An 18,742-nucleotide genomic window follows, 5' to 3' on the forward strand; every position below is an offset into this window, starting at 1 on the left:
ATCCATTAATAAAACCATTAACAACAAAAACATTTATATTTGGTTTATAATCATAAGGATTTTTGAGTTAACTATTAAATTGAGTAAAATCAACTGTCAATTGCGCTAACGCTGCTTTCTAGTTTTAAGAGCACATTGGGGTATTATCTTATATAGTTTAAAATTTACCTATTATATGCACTGCTCTATTAATAATGCAACAGTCGCTACATATTGTTAGGTCTTTATTTATTACAACCATTTGTAGTTACATATTTGGGATACTAATCTTCCTTATATAAACTTTGAGTTGCATTTATATAGTATACCGTTCATATACTCAGTTCAACTCTATCTTGTAATAACAAAATATATTTCATTAAATTTTATAATATGTAAAAGTTAAAACGACCGAAATCATATTACTGCTTTCCAATAAATATTCTAAAAGAATATAAGTTAAAAAAAAGTATATGAAAAAAATTTCCTTACGATCCTGCCAGGAGTCGAACCTGGAATCTTCTGATCCGTAGTCAGACGCGTTATCCATTGCGCCACAGGACCACCTATATAAATTTTGACAAAGACTGTAAATTAGTATTAACATAAAAGCTTGACCCTACTTAGCGAAGAGCGCCAGGTTCTCTATTATCAACGTGGAGAATGTAAACAGTGTATATAAATATATTAATAAATGTACATATGTACATATGTAGAAACTTGCCGGTATACTATATGTATGTACATATTTATGTTAATGTGTTTTTGTGTATATTTGCACGTATTCAAATAATAACTAAAGAAATAAGCAAATGTATAAAACAGAAATAAACATGTTTACTCAGCAATTGAACGCCGTTTGTCTGCACAACGACATTAATAACAACAATAGCGAATCAATATAAAGCTACCGGCTATTCCAAAGAAAATGAAGAAACGTAAATATGCAGATAATTAAGTGTACAAATACGAGGGCGTTTATAAGGGAATACACGTGTTATAATAGATAATATTATCTTTTGATAACTTTTAAAAACGTACATACAAACATACATATGTGTAAAATATTAGCTTTGCGTTTGAAGGGGTCAAAAGATATTTCACGTAATAATCAAGCGCGTCGACCAAGTGTGAGTCGCTTATTAAAATTTGTGGGAAAATAGCGGAGATGCTGTACTCTTTAGCAGAAAGATATACATACATATATCCTCCAATTTTTTATATAATATGATTTTCTTGAAATATTTTGTAAACCCACATTTGTCTGATATTAATTATAATAACACATAGTTTTTATTTTATATACTTATGAAATTAGGTAATTTTAAGACATGCATACACACAAACATAGATGTTTACAGCCATTTATGAGAGATTGAGGTGTCAAAATACAGTGTTTTTATCACAAGTTTACGTTCTTTTTTCTTGATATGTATTATACATATGTATGTATATACTATTGTATATGCATAAATATTTCACATTTTAATTGTTTTTGGAGCATTACTAATAAAAACACACCTATCTCGTTTTGTTGCTTTATTTTTTTCTTGCACGTGCTTTAACGAATTTCGTAGGTGTGTCGCGATTGACCGAGGCAACCGAGTTCTTATCTCCAAAATATATGTAAGTTATGTATGTATGTATAAATTATGCGCCATGTGTCATAAATACATACATACTGCACTATATGCTTATCTCATGTAAAGGGTGTGCCAATATTAACGCATTATTGAAATTAAATTGTTCGTTAGACTTTAGTTGTTGTGTTATTTGAATTTTGTAAACATGAAGACACAGATTTTTAGTGAGTATACGCTGTAAAGAACTTCTTGAAATTTGCAATTCTTATCCACGACGCCGAATTGAGGTTCTTGGATTGTCAACGACACTCTCACGCACTGCTTCGATATTGTCATTTGAACGACTTGTTTTTGGGCGACCAGTGTGTTTGACGTCTTCAACAGAACCTGTTTACCGGAATCTTTCAATTAGTCTCTTCACATTTGACGCTTTTGAAACACTATTCTAATTATATTTTGTATGAAATTTTCGAAGTGCGGCTGCCAAGCTGTCATTATTTTTGAAATATTGTTCAGTAATGAAGACACGTTGTTCTATCGGGCACCATTTTTACTAAGCCTAAACTGTTAGCTATAGATTTTTTTATGGTTGGCAACACTTTGCTATATAAATAGCGGCAAATTTAGATCTTGTGTTAATTTTGGGATACCCTGTATATGTATGCATATATGTATGTAAGTAAATTTTGTTTTCATATTGCCTTATCAAATTGTTGATTCTTCTATAAACTATTTATATGTACATACATATTTATGTATATATTATATACTTTATATACCAAATACCCGCTATTAGTTCCCTTATTTCAATACATACACATGAGGGTGGTCCGAGAAGAACAGGTCCGAAGTAAACTTTGCAGAATCACTGAAATAGATATCAAATGATCAAGGTCTTACCTGAAGCTTTGAAGAATCATTAAAATTTTCTATCTGCCGTGTAGATGTGGAGGCATTAGTGGCAACTTCCATATACATATAAATAATTATAAATTTTTCACTGACATATTCTGAATTCAGCGGTTGTCAGCGGTTCAGATTTTCTACGAGCAAGTTCAAAGGTATGAGTACTCAGAGCAAAATTGGTGATGGACTCAGTGCATCAATGAGAAAAATTCACCTGCACTATTTTACTTTCTCTGCTTTCTGCTAAAATTTGAGAAAGTTGCACTAAAGGCTGTTGAAATTCTAAACTTTAAAGACGTTCTGATGAACTATAAACTAAATGTCACCAGTGCTCAGTCAGCACTGAAATATTATTATTTTATATTGATTTTTTAGAGTTTTTTATTTAGACTTTTTTATTTCTGAAAGGTGGCTACTCCCGTGTGATGGGATCGAAAATTTGAATGCTCTTTCTGAACATGTGTAGAATACGGCAGTTAAAAATTCGAAGTCGTTTTAAAGATAGAGCAGTTAAAAGAAGGAGCAGTTCGGCTGTTGTTTAAGCGGACTTAGAGCTTTTAACGCGTTTTTCTCAAAACTGTGTGTTTTCAAACTTTCCTCCACCGTATCTCAAAAACGGCTGGAACGAATAATTTTAAATTTGTACCCTACACTCAGCATATGTAAACGCATGTATTGAACAATTATCAATCAAAGATTCCAAAAAATGTTTATAGCAAAGTACCAAAAAAAAAACCGCAACTTTTTTTTCAAATGTCTGTCCAAATTTTGGTATATTCATTTGATAAAAGTCCATTGCGTTCATTTAAGCTTCCAGATTAAATCGTCGCTAAATTTTTTGTTTCAGATAAGCCAATCAGCCGGAATCGTGGAGGAAGTGCGAGCCTATTTTTTCGAGGCGGGAATGTTTACGCTGTAAGTCATATTCTACACAATATTGTTGGCTTAAAATTTATAATTATACTGTCGAAATACATGTTAATAAACTTAAAGCTCTATCTATTTACTGGTCGTAGAAAAAAATCGTAAAAAATCTCTAAAAAGCAAGCCGTCACATGGGGTGACCCCTTAAGCATCAACATTTTTTAAAGTTTGCGTAGATCTGTACAGGTACAATTAGCGCTTATAATTTTGCTAGTTGCTTGACTGAGATTTTTTTCCTATTTAATCTATTTTGCAGACCTTCAGAAAACGTATTTTTCAGACGTGCAAATTTAGAGCAATGCTGGATGAAGTATATCGTACGTAAAGTAGACTGTGTTGAGAAAAAAATCGCAAAAAAATTTAAAATTTTCCATTTATTTTTGTAAACTTCCTACAATTAGTTGTTTATTTTCCTAAAATTACTTTTCAGTCTTCAGACAAAATAAATTTTATTGCATAAAATGTATATTTCACATATTCGTATATTTAAAATCGCAATTCACTAAACTAATTAAGCCTGTCTGAATGCTGCAATCATTTTCGTCTGCAAAACCTTTTGCTCGATGCCATAAATTGCTGATAATGAAATGACTCGTAAAAAAGGCCGAGAAATATTAATACTTATACTAAGCTTTATAGTTATCAAATAAACGATGTATGTATGTATATATATGTACATGCAACAGCTACATAGGCATACTTTATTACATATGCACTTTAACACACAATAATTGTTTTCATCTTTGATGCGCCGTGGAGTTGATAAAAAACTTTAAATTACAAAGTCATACATTCACCACAATCAATCAAATAAATGCTTATAATATGTACAAATTACATAGTGCTTATGAAAGTAAAGCTGCGAAGCTTTCCAAATTGATTATGCAGCAAGAGGAAATTAATGTGACAATAAAAGTGAAGTGCAGTGAAGTGAAGTAAAAAGTTGCTCATACGCACTGAGCACCATTCACAAACGAATTACGTGTGATATCAATTGATATACACAGTTGGTATGCACATACGATGGAGTTAAAAAAAATAGCAACACTATTTATAATACTGTTAGGTTGCTCTTGGGATCTTTTAAAGACAACGCGAAGTCGCAATGACACACGACTTCAATATATCTTGCATCGTTCAACTCCTTTATATAGAAATACTTGAGGGTACTGTGTTGCCATATTATGAAAAAAAAGCGTACAAATAAATTTTAAAGCAGTTTTTTTTTTTGGCAAAATTATTAACCGTTATTTTTTTATTAGTTCTTTATGTTATTTCTCAATATATACAAGGTGTGTGCTAAAACTAAGCCAACTTTTTGTATATAGACACATGCATATTATTTTATCTTTGAAAGTTATTATTTATTCAAAATATGTTCTATTAGACTCAACAAAAAATGTTGTAAACCATAAAAGCTTTTCAATTTTAGAAAAGCGCTGCTATTTTTCCGAACACCACTGAAACACATACTTAAAGTACGTTTTGTGAATGCTGCTGATATCTTTATTCGGCATAACGTTATTTAAATCATTCATAAGTGCTGTGGTTTTGTTTGATAAATTCCTTTTTGTTATCAGATACGTGCCGCTTAAAGTGTTGATATTAAATTCTGTTTATTATTTTTTTTTACACACGAGAGTATAAGCGTGCTGTTATTATTTTGAATTATCGTTTTTGTTGTTTTGCGTCGTGGAGTTTACGTAGACGTTTTAGGTGGCGTTTTAAAATCACAATTTATAGACTTCCTGCGTTAATTTGGTGATTTTAGATTAAATTAACTTTTTTTGGAGCTTTTATCAAGAGTTTTATTATAAAGGTATAAAAATAAAGCATATTATTAGAGGCAAACGATTTAGCTAAAAAAGTGAGCAGTTGGTTTAGTAAGTTTAGCAAAAGTTCTGATAAAAAGCAATTCGGAGTAAAAAAAATTGAGACCATAATGTCGCCTTCTAAACTTTTAATTTTTGATATTTACTGTCGGATTTTAAGTTATAATGTATACATAGGAGATAAACTTTTGTACCAGTTACAGGTACGATAGAATGGTTTTAATTAGTTCTCTAACACGAATGCGGAAAAATAGATGAAATTGGGTAATAAATCCATACAGCACACATAAAATATTTATATTTTCCAAAACTATTAAACGTCAGCATTAATCATTGATAAAATATATTTCAATCTAAAAATATATACAATATTACTCTTCAAATCAAAAGCTAAAATGAAAGGGGACGAAAAGGAAAGATTTACGTATTTTTAACTGAAACACTATAATAAATGGTAATTAAATGTAAATAAGACCGATATGTTCGACTATTTTGAAATTCTATTAAAAATAAGCTTGCATTTTACAAAGATTACCATGAAATGTAAACAGAGAAGTCATTGACCCCAGGTGTAAACAAATGTTGTTGACTTAGCTAAATGTAAAGAAAGGTTGTGGACTTGGCTAAATGTAAACAAAAAGGTCATTGACCCCAAATAAAATGTATATGTAAGCAAGATGGTTATTGACCTCGGCAAAATGTAAACAACAAGTTCATTGACCTCATAATATAACCAGACAGGTCATTGCCCCCATAACATGTAAAGAATGTAATTAAATTAAATGTTAATTAATACAATATTTGCAACCCTGTCCCATATACGAGTACAATATGGGTCTATTTCGGTATGGTCTATATGGGTATGGTAAGGTTAATATTAAAATAGTATTCGCTTAGTACCTCAGTCCTTCTCATTAATTTTGTTTTATCTAACTGTTTCATTCACTAGTTTTGTTATAATCAATATATTGTGTTCCGTTGGACCACATCTATAATATGCTTTGCTAAGTTGGCTCGTTTAAAAGTTACTCGAGGTCAAAGTCCAACCTTAAATCGTAAAAGATCATTTTTATATTCTTTCACAAAATAATACCTCAAAATTATAAAATAACATTTAATGTTAACGGGTTAGAAAAATGTATGCTCTTAAGAAAAAGAGGAAAATTATATAGTACTCGTAGTATAGTCGAAGGGATTGTTAATCTAATAAAATAAAATATTTGTTTGTTTATAAACTAATCAATAATTTACATAACGCTTATAAAGGTATTTGAGAACAGTAGAAACACACTTTTTGTTAACTTTTAATTCTTTAGTTTAGTAGTGTCTTTACTACAAAGCCTGCACTTAAATACTTCTTAGATTTTATTATAAAGAGTTTAAAACAAAAATATATGTATATATAATATTGTCAATAGATAAAATATTTTGTATACAAATTTAAAAAAAAAAATATTATAAATTATTATTATTAATAATAAGTTTTAGTATCACACGATTTTGCGCTGCATTAAGAGTTTACATAAGCAATAGAAATAGTAATAAAAAAACACATCTAATGTGATTTTATGTGACATTTTACTTTGACAGATACTTGCTCTTGCCACCGAAACTATACTTCGTTGATTTTATATCTCTCTTTGATTAATATGGAGGCACATGTCTGAATAAAAATTGTGATTAATGGTTTTGAACGTTAACTTGTCGATCATACGATTTCGCTGAAGTATTCTCTACCACGCTCTCAGCTAATGGTCGGCGCCCAACCAGCCCCACACTGTAAAACTTTAACAGAATCATTTGCTCAGAATCTGCAAGTTTACATTAATCCATTGCTCTCAGTACCTCAACAATATCAATCAAGTTTAGCTGAATATTAATGTTATGCAGATGTGTATGTGTATAAGTATATGTATATAAATATATATATACTTGTAGGTATGCGCAATAATAACACATGGTAACCGGCTTCGCGGCATGTATGTATGTAGCAAGTAATTCTGCCGGTAGTGGTCTTCGCGTGTTAACATAATCGCTTATCGCCTCCCAGAAATGTTTAGTCACTTCTTGGCGCGATGTTTACGCGAGTTTCAGTATCGATTATATATTGTACATAAAATGAAGAGCATGAAAGATCATTTATGAATATGTATGATATATGTTATGTACATGTATGAAATGTAATAACAAACCGACCGATTTTCGTAACATCGAGATATTTGGAGGCATTGTACGCTGCCGACGTTGCTGTTTTGGGCACTGACTTTGACTTTGTGACTTTGGTGTCACCATAGCTACATACTTATATATAACGTATACATACATATATGCATGTGGCACAATTACAGATATAAATGTACATACTTCTATATAAAAATATCTCTGTACCTGAGTATGTGCATACAAATCTATTTATTAAAAGTTTGCAATCTTTTTAATGCTCCTCTCTCTGGAGCTTTGCTTTTTCGAAAGAAATTTATTAGTGGTGGCGCTCTTTGAAATTACAATTTATAAAAATTCTTATACGACGAACCGTTTTGTGAGTCTTGTAGGTTTTGAAAAAAATTTTACAATAAATTTGAAGGCAGAAGAATTATTTAGTGGAACCATTGCCTTACATTGTTAATAACATTATTAAAAAAATGTCTTTCACTTTTGAACATCAAATTAAGGTTTAGCCAGTTCAGTGTTGAACCAAGTATATTAGAACTGTAAAGTGTTTTCTCTGATATAAGAAGTTATTATACGGTTTTTCGCCTGAGCTAGAAATCGTCACAATTGAACGAAATTGAGTGAGTCACTTAACATATTTGACATCTCAAAAAGCGCATAGATCATCATAATATTTACTAATTTTTACGAATTAAAGAGGTTTACTCACCGTGGGCGTCGCTTTTTTTTTGTACATCCAAAACAATATTGCAGCTCGTTCAATTTGTGTTTTGCCAGTTTGGCCGCCAGAGACTATTTCCACATTCCAAGACTCAAAGAGTGATACGCTGATAAAATATTTCACTCAAAATAGTCGATAAAGATGAAGACAAACACTTATTTTGAAGACCTCGCATAACACACTATTGAACCGGTTTCGAAATGTTGGAGATCCATATCAACAAATGCATTACTCTAGGTACAGATTATGTAAAAGAATAAAGCAATGTTTTCATGCAAAAAAAAATGCTTTCATTTTAGTTCAAAGGCTTTTTTTAGCCCATGTAGTGCGCACATAATGTACATTGCTTAAATAAGTTTTAAAACTTCTCTGCTTGGTAAGCTGAGAAAATTGTGCATGCAGTCATTATGGTGATGTTAACTTTTGCAATTATCTGTTATTATTCTTAAGCTTTCACTCTAAAAAGAAAACTTTTATACTCACTTTTCTCAATCTGCTATATTTTATGTACTTTTTTATATTCGCAAGTCCATGTGCGTCGTCTATTAAAATTCCTTTGCTGTTGCCGCTACAGATAGCAGTGCTGCTCGTTTCATCGGCACTGTGCAGCTTTGACGCTGTGGGCATTTCATGTTTAGCTTTTTCAAGTCATTCTAGCAGTCAGATGTGTTAGTTTGGTGTGAACGGACGTATTTGTTCTTTGTGCTGGTGCGTGGTAATTTTTTAAGTTGAATCTTCGTGCAAAAAAAAAAATATATATATACTTATATGTAGATATAGAAAAAGTGCGAAGTTTAATTTTTCCAAACTATTTTGCTATATTTTGCATGTGCATATTAAGGAGACGAACTTTCGCCATTTGTACGCACAGAAAGTTATTGAAAAAGTTGACGAAAATCGCTTGCAAATATTCTGCTCAATACGTTGTGATTTTACATAATTATTAATTCTAAAACAAAAAATGTATATTACACAGTCACTGTTGAAAGTAGTGGACATGTGTAGTTGATTTAAACAAGATTTTTTTGCTTTAATTGTAATTATAATTTATATTTTTCCTTTTTTTATAAGAGACAATAAATTGTGGTGTAATAACAACAACGGCACATTGGGTAACTGCAGTGTTGTGAAGTTTAAAAGTGGTAGTTACATACGCACATACGTACATACATTAATTTAAACGTATGTACATATATGCATGTATGTATGATTTGAATGCGTAACACATGCAAATTCGTCGAAGAGGATAAGTGAGGAATAAAATTCTACATATAAAATTCGAATATATATTTTATTTGAATATACATACACAACGAAGGATACACGAAAAGGCAGTAAAAGTAGCGAAAGGAAACACATATCTGTGCCGAAAGTCAATAGAAAACGTAAGTGAAAAACCAAAACAGCTGTGTTCATGTTTTTTATGGGGTTAACAGCATGTTTAGTGAGGCTTAACATACTTATGTATAGTTAGCATAATTGTGGTAAAGGACATAACATTTGCTATATAAAAGTGATAAAAGTAAATGCATATTATGTTAAAGCCTTTTCAATGCAAAACTTAATATAAAATACTTTACATATTTAGTAGTAATACATTTGAGACGTTGAATTCAAATAATAATTTAAAAAATAAATAAATGTTAAGAAATAAAAAAATAATTATAAATAATAATATAAAAAAATATAAATATTTAAGTGAATTAAAAAAAATTATAAAACAAGCAAAAAAATTATGAAAAATGCAACAATATTTTCAGTTAAATAATATAATAAATAATGTATAAAAATAAAATAAATGTAAAGAATTGAAAAAAAAATCTAAATAATAATAGAAAAAAATATAAGGGGGAAAAATAAATAAATAATAAAAGAAGAAATAATATGTTCAATAAAATAAAATAATAAAATAGTTAGTATAATTAGCTATTGCTCTAAAATACAAAAGGTAAATCAGCTTAATGCAAAAAAATAAGCAATTCAATAAAAAATTAATATTGTTATATAAAAAATTAAACAATGCACTTTACGAAAATTATACAATTATAAGAATGTAGCTATAAAAATGCATTGAACAATTGAATATTTATATTCTGGGAAACACACAATTTTTTTAAGCAAATTATAATTTATTACACACAATAAAATATTGCATTTTCATTAAAGTATTTTATTGAATAACATGAATAATGCTTGGCTAGAGAGCGAGCGAGAGTAAAGTGATAGTGCAAGAGGTGCATTGAATGTTTTGCACAAATTAATTACAATTTCTTTGCTCTTTGCTTATATTGTGCCAAAGCGTTAATATGTACATATGTATGTATATGAATATACACATATATATGTACGTATTTGTTAGACTTTTTCGCTGTTTTCTCAATTGCATAATTGTGTATTTTATATATATATTTTTTTTATTTCGCTATTTCTGAACAATGCTTAATCAGAGACTTACTTATGGCATAAGTAGCTCTTGGACTTATTATATTGCAATTTCATCATGAGCGTTAAGTGCTATTGTTCTTACTTCGGTTTTTTTGCATATGTAGTTGACGCGCGTTTGGACCTTTAAACAAGCCCTTTACGTTTTGTGGGCGATAGTCGAGTTTAGTTATATTATTTTAAGCAATTTATAGAAAAAAATTATTTAAAAAGCTTTTCTTGTAATATTTTTAAATTAGAATAGTTTGTCACAAAAATATATTATATACATTTGCGTTCAAGTGTGTGCTATTGGAAACCAAGATTTCTCCCTTTAGTTTTTCGTTCTAAATTAAAAACCAGAACGTTAAAGTCTCAAATATACAGAACACAACGCTCTTTTTCTATGTTGAGCGTCACCAATTGTGAAGTAAAGCAAACAACAAATTTTGAGAAAGAACAACAGATATTTAAGATGAATTGTTAAAAAAAAAATACTTCATTTATTTTTGGCGCAATATACATACGTATGTACAATACTTTCGACATTTTGAACCTTTTTGTTATTTCTTTATTTTTTTTACTTAGTACTTTGGTTTTTGTATTTTTATTTTCTCTTTATTTGTTAAATATTTTTAAATTTTTATAATTATTTTTAATTTTTTTTTTATATTTTCTTTTGGTTTTTTTTTATAATTTTTAAAATTGTTTTTAATATAAAAAATTTTTTTTTAATTTTTATTTTTTATTTTTTTTTGTATATTTTTCATATTTTTGTATTTTCTTTATATATTTTTGTTTTTTCTTTGTTTACTTTTGACCAAATACGAAAACTTTTTCGAATTTTTCTTAAAAATTTGCATACTTACTTACATAAATAGATTTGAGTGCTCTAGAATACAATACACCACTGCCATTTCTTTTATTTCTGTATGATGTCGCTAAGTTCATTAAATGATTTTATAAAAATAGAAAATAATGAAAAATGAGAGCAAAGCTGAGATGCGAATTTATTGGAGAAAAGTCAAAACAAATTCTTGTAATTTTTTTTTATTTTTTAATGAATAAGCCTAAAATTGAGCAGTAGACATTATTAGAAAAAGTTTATTCTTAAAATTGGTTTTGTTATAAATAATTAATTTTCTGTTTAATAAATAAAAATTAAAATGCATAAAAAAATTTAAAATACATATATTTAATTTCAAAAAGGAGACTTAATCTACTTTTATAATTAAATATGTAATATTTTGGAAATGTATGTGTATATGAATTTAATTACAAATATATAACTGTATATGTGTTCTGATTTTTTAGAGATATTTTCTGTATATAAAAAAGATTGTCATCGATAGAAATTTATAACTTTCCCGCTCTTTTTTATTCTGCAGAAATATGTAGCTTAAAACAAATCTGAATTAGCGTGGCTACACTGTATTACAAATAAAATAGTTCCGCAATTAATTGGTTGTCTATAAACTTAGATTCGATTTTTCTAATTTTTTATTATACTTTATGATTGCCAAAGCTTATTTTTAGCTACAATTTCATTTTATCAGCTGAAAATGGGTGTAAATTTTCATACCTTGCTTGAACATCATAAAAAATCAAAATTGATGCGAACAATGTAGTTGTATTTGACTTAAACTTGAAAATTTACTCATTAAAATCTCACATTTTTATATGTATGTATGTACATGCATATGGACAAATAATCACTGCGCGTTTGTATGATATTTGCGTGCTACAACAATTTAGACCGATCACGTGTATTAGGCGTGCCTATAAGCTTATATAAAGTGCTAAAACATATGTAGATACAACAACAACCATTAGATAAGTGTATGATATACACCGACCACTGGTGTATATCCACTAACTGTATATTAACATATTTTTATGTATATGCAAACACTAATACATATACCTATACATATACAAGTAATTTTTTAGCTAAGTCCACACACGTGTTTCCGCGTCTATTAATAAACCATATGTGAAAACTATGTAACCCGAAAAGTGCGCTTGCCACTCAGCTGTTAGCGAAAGTTTACTATTTCATTGCTAATTTTCATCTATTTTTATTTCGTTTCCCTTTTTGATATATTTGGCGAAAAATCAATTTGCTGCCCTTCGCATTTGTCTAATTGTTGACCTCTAAAGCTGCGCACAAATGAGCTTTGCCATGCGAAAAATCAAACTGGTGCACCGTGAAAAATGCGTATATGTATGTATGCATAATATCAATCACAAGTGACGTATGTCTCACATTAAGTCTCTAGTTCTGACGCGTTTGCAAATATGTAGTACAAGTGTACGTGAATATGTACATTAGGGTGAGCCAAAAAGTACCCCTGGAATTTGTGGGTTAAAACGAACCTATATACAGTGGCAAAATATAGCTGCAAGGTAAATTTTTTTGGCTTAATTTTAAAAGGTGTCGGTGTTAGTTCAAAGTTTCCCATTAAAAAAACGGCAACAATATTAAAAAAAAAAAATATCATGACTATTGAACCGTTTATTATATTTTTTTACAATATTATTAACTAAAAACAATTTGCAAAAAAATTCATCTTTGTGGGCTTTTTTTTATTCTAAAATTGGTATATTGTTATTTTTTTTTGCCAAATATAGATTATAAATCACATTTCTTAAGCGATTTTATTTTAATTGAAAAAAATTTTTTGGTAAATATGTACACTTTTAATAAAAAAACATTAACACTAAATATTTGAATTATTTCACTTTCCAAAGTAATAAAATAAACAAATTTTTAAAGTGCCTTTTAAATTAAGCCAAAAAATCTTTGCAGGAATATTTAGGATATTTAACGAATAAATTCGATAATTTTGTTTTGGCTCACCCTACTGCATATAAAGCACTAACACTGATTATTTGAATTCCTTCACAGGGGTATATATATGTATATAGTATATATGATATATAACCCATAAATTCGATATTTTATTTTTTGTCTCACCCTACTGTACGTACATACATATATTTAATCTTCATTTTTATGGCAGTAGTATCAGTTTAAGTCGGGCGCACTTTCCTGTTGCAGATTTTGAGTAGTTGTTGACCGCTACATGACACTGATCTCAGGCGATATTTCGTTGTGTTGAATTAAAAGCGTTAGTACAATTGAATTTCAATGCATTGCATTGAATTTCAAACCATATGTGCGTAATGTTTTTTTGCTCAAAATCATTTATTGTCTGCGTGTGGAAGACCTTCAATATCAATATTGTATACAACAATACTTACTATTTCAGTGGGGGTATTTTGACCATGATTAGATTATAGAGTAGAGCAATTGTTACTCAAGAAGTGAAACTGTATTGTATAAAAATTAAGACAAAGCGCTTTTTAAACGTTTACATAAATTAGTCAAAGCTTTTATTCGACAAAAATTTATACTTATTTAGCATATTTAGTGCAGATTTTTAAAGAGAATATAACCCTGCAAGTAAAATTTTTAACTTAATTTTTAAAGGTGTCGGTGAGCATTTGATTTGATTTCGTGAAAACACTCATCAACTTAATTGTTGGAGATCTTAGGTCGTGAAATCGTAAACATTCTGAGTACAAGTATTTCCAAATAAATGCTTAAACTCTCTGCAATAATAAATGCGTAAAAATTTCCTTGTAATTGTCGAATATGAAGCGGCTTATAAGAGAATTGTTAACACTAAGCTTTGTGGTTAATGACACAAAGTAACTGAATTGTTATTTGCGCTCACCGGCTTTTAAGATTCAAACTCCATATTTTTACTTGCTAATTTATTTATGTATATAAGCACATACTTACACACATATGTATTCCCCTAATATAAAAATAATACTAATGTACATTGTGGGCATAAACCAAACTTGGAAGGGTTTTTTAAAAAGACTTCTGCGTTGTGTACATTGCTATACCATTAAATACGTACACATACATATATACATACACATACATATGTATGTATAGCCGCTTATATTGTTAAGTACTCATGCCAATTCAAGTTTTCAAAATAGCTGTAGTGTCGGCAGAGATGCGAAACATCACGAGATATTCGCATAGCATTCCAAGTGAATAATAAATAGATATTAAAATAGCTAAAACGTTTTGGAATTAAATTAAAATACATATACCAGATATGTCCGTTTATAATACGAAATAAAATAAAAAAATTGCCAGTCACATGACATTTATGTATATAATAGAGTTGTTTATTCGAAGCCGACTCATGTTGACAGTAACCAATGCTTGCATTAATTTAATAATTTAAAGCTTCATTTATATAATACACTCATTAAATGGTGACTAGAATTCACTTGATTAGTTGATATTAAATTAAATGAGTGGAAAATTATGGGAGCTATGAATGTTTTTGTGTTTACTGTACGTTAATCTTAAGTTCGAAAATAGCGGTTAGGCGAGTGAGTAATAAATGATGCGCTGGAATTTGCAGCGTGCCGAATCGAACAACCAAATGGCATAAATGCAATATACTGGCATAAGCCGTTAATGTGTAATAGCGTATAATTGCGTGTAATTATACCAATTTCAATGACGTACATAAGTATATGTACACTTATAAGAATTTGCCTGTTTTCAATTTAATTGTATTATTTTTTACAAGCCAACAGCAATCAAGCGGGGCACTGTAACAATCGAGACTACACAAAACCTCACGGCGAGTGTCGATTATATAAAATCGAACTATTTACAGCCCTTTAATTGATTTCTATATGATATTCAGATATTATATCACTTGAATATAATTTTATACGCTGAAATTCGCAATATACCAGTATTTTAATTATTTTATAAATAACGCGCAGATCACTCTATTTGCCATACCACTTGGGGGAAGAGGACCTCATATAGACGATGAAACAAATATCGCACTTTTAATATTATTTATATTCAATGCCGCACACGAACGCTTCGTAGGGAGCCAACTGACACCTAACATACATCGCATATGATCTTGCAGCCTAGCAGAGCGGGTCGCCGCTCACCAGGCGACTTTTTTCTAATACTTACATTTTGAAATTCGTGATATCCTTCCAATAGAATGTCCGAATCGAATAATTCAAAAAGTTATATAAAGGTATTGAATCAGTCATGAATATGAAGTAATATTTTGATATGGATTAATACTAAATTACATAAAAACAAAGAGCTTTTACAAAGGCGAAATTTTAATTATTTATTGTGACGTAACTACAACAGTTAGACATATGCTGTCGCTACATTTTTTGTAAATAATTTTCTTTTCTGCAAAGTCCTAGTACATTATTTTGTTCTATAATCAATAACGTACGCTACGTACGGAAGTTTTTAGGTAATTTTTATACCCTGAACAGGGTATATTAAATTTGTAACACCCAGCAGGAAACGTCGGAGACCGTATAAACTATATACATAAATGCATGATCAGCAGGATGAGCTGAGTTGATTTAGCTATGTCCGTCTGTCTGTCTGAAGTTGACGTTTTTTCTTGTTTTTACACCTTCGGTTACATTATTGATGTTTTAGCAAAAATTCCTAACTTTCTTGAAAATAAGTATAATATTGCCTATGTGCATCGAAGAGAGTGTAGCTTCCCAAATTCGACAAGTAGTTTCGGAGCCTATTCAATTAAAACAAACAAACAACCAAATCTTTTTACTTTGATATATTAGTATAGATAACAATTTTAACATTTTCACCTACTGCAAGGTTAAAGTGTTGAAAAAACAATAACCGTGCTTAATAATTTAAATAACGTAATGAATTTAATCGCTATTAGACTTTGTAAAACGGTCTACCGATACATAATTATATAATACACTTACAATGAGTATATAGGTATATACTTCTACGTAAGTAAAGCATATGTTTATATGAATGTGTGTACATATGTACATATTTAATATTAAAAAAAATAATTTTGAATTTATTGTAATGTTTTTCATTTGTTTTTGTTTTAACAAACCAACTGTTACATTTTTATTTTCGCTTTTCTACATATACATACTCACATTCATATACATGGTATGTATGTGTGTATGTTAGTGTAATGAAAGCTTCTTTGTGTATTATCAGCTACGTAAATCTGTGCCACCCGCGCTATTGAGTACCGTTACTCATTACGTATTAAGTACGTATATATTAGTATGAGGTAGTATTTTAATATAAATATTTGTTGTGGTTGGGCAGATTACGTGGTTGTGTAAAAAAACAAAATGTTATAGGCGACAGAAATCCGGGTGAACAAAGGTCGCAATACACACAAATATACATACATCAAAATATTTTCATAACAGTTATACTCGTATTGATTTTAAGTTAATTAAGTAATTGCAAAAATAAAATGGATGCGTTTGGTTTAAAGTGGTAATCTAGTCTAAAGGCTCGAATTTCGAGCGTTTTTTGGTAATAAAGCTATTAATGTTTTTACTACACATTTTGTAATCAGTTTTTTTATTCATATTTCAAGCGCAGAGGACATGAATCACAAAAAAATATCATAAAGTTCGGCGTACTTGAAGTAAAGGAGAAAAAAGGTTGCGTCCTCGTCCCGATTTCTAAAATTATTTTCATTCAAAAATAATTCTTGATTTTTTGAAATGTCATTATAGTTTGTACCAAACAAAGCTGAAAAAAAACGAAAAAAAATAATGCATAAAATGGCCGCTACTTAAAAAATATTGGTAAATTTGTCTCACTAATTTGGTAAATTGCTTAAATTTTTTTAAAAATATTACAAATTAGAAATTTTAATTTTTTGTTGGTGCCTACTATAGAGATATATATAAAGAATATTCAATATTGACAAACGACTCTAAATCGACTGATTAGAACTTGAGATTATGTGACGACCGCATAAAGTTGAGTATAAACTGGCCGGCTTGCTACGACTAAAACGGCTCTATGGTAATTCTGAAAACAATTTGAATAATTAATCCTTTCGGGCGAAACACATATCTAAACTACCGGAATATGAAAAAAATTAGATTTTTTTAAAGTTTTATACCAGAGTACCTCTTAAAGCTGCAATCGAATGGCCAATATGTAGATTTCATGAGAAGCTTCTTCATGTCAAAAATACATCAGAGTTTAGATATTATTTAGTAATTATTTACCAAGCAGAGACTACAAGTAAATCAAAACATTTGTTGTGTAATTTTAGATATTTGCTTTATACCAGTTTTTTTACAGTTCGCCACTCTCAAACACTTTTAGCACATAAATATCTAAGACGTTATTAAAATTTTATATTAGTGGCACATAAATGGTGGTACAAAACATACATACATACATACATATTTTTTATTATATTATATATGTATATATCATACAATATATATTTATATATTTAATATTTATTAGATTAAGAAGTAAAATAGAAAATTAATTACTAGCACATGCGAACAGTATTTCTGATAATGATTACAATAATCTTGCTTTAAATACATACAAACTCACATACATACGAGTACATACATATGCCAACATACATCTGAATTTACAGGTTTAGTTAGCAATTGAAGGCGTGCTATGTGGAGCAATCGAAGCTTTTATATGTAAGTGGTAGTTAGGATTTCAAAACACACACTCAATATCAGGGTACTTGATTACGTTCTATACTGACACTTATTCGACCAGTTAAATAAGTAATTTGCTCACAAGGCACATAAAATTTCTACAGTTAAAATAAAAAGCGTTTGAGAGTCAAAAGTCCTCGTCGACAATCTGCCAAATTGTCCCTAATAGCATTATATTTTCTACCTCAATTACACAGCCATGCCGCATATTTCGCTTGCATGCCTAATTAAGTACAATATTTATAGACAATTTCGTTGTTTATTTTCTGTACAAATAATGGCTCATAATATGCGCTATTGATGATATTTTTTCGCCCAATATTTACACCGCATTTACTACTTCACTTTACTGCACTATACCTATGTGACAGTAATCACTTTTTCATGATTTTCAGCCAACAAAAATATGACCGACTCAATGAATATTTGTAATAATAATCGTTTTGACAGTTTAATACTTTAGCAGCACTTAAAATCTTGAGCGCTTTAAAATCCATTATTGTTTTGTGGTTTTCTAAGTCGGTAAAAAACAGTGCTGTATTTGATAAACATTTTATAAATAAACCAGAATTTTTGGAGCTGTTATAAATTGAATATCAAAACTTTTTATTTTAATGAAATTTTAT

General features: G+C 29.4%; 1 protein-coding gene and 1 non-coding gene across 4 annotated transcripts in view; one reads left to right on the top strand and one right to left on the bottom strand.

The window, feature by feature from the left end:
- Window positions 1-470: 470 nt before the first annotated feature.
- Window positions 471-543, bottom strand: TRNAR-ACG (transfer RNA arginine (anticodon ACG)). Its single transcript has one exon. It is a non-coding gene; the product is annotated as a tRNA-Arg (tRNA).
- An 8,140-nt stretch (window positions 544-8,683) lies between these two features.
- Window positions 8,684-18,742, top strand: part of PCB (Pyruvate carboxylase) — a 32,356-nt gene continuing 22,297 nt past the window's right edge. The window contains exons 1-2 of one of the 3 annotated variants that reach the window (XM_014235344.3): window positions 8,684-8,825; window positions 9,189-9,502. The gene's annotated coding sequence lies outside the window, so the exon portion shown is untranslated. Of the gene's footprint in view, window positions 8,833-9,188; window positions 9,503-18,742 lie in introns of all 3 variants that reach the window. The other 2 variants (XM_036375283.2, XM_070108936.1) reach the window with 2 other exon arrangements.

This window comes from Bactrocera oleae, chromosome 4, assembly GCF_042242935.1.
Source record: "Bactrocera oleae isolate idBacOlea1 chromosome 4, idBacOlea1, whole genome shotgun sequence".
Taxonomy (NCBI): Eukaryota; Metazoa; Arthropoda; class Insecta; order Diptera; family Tephritidae; genus Bactrocera; species Bactrocera oleae.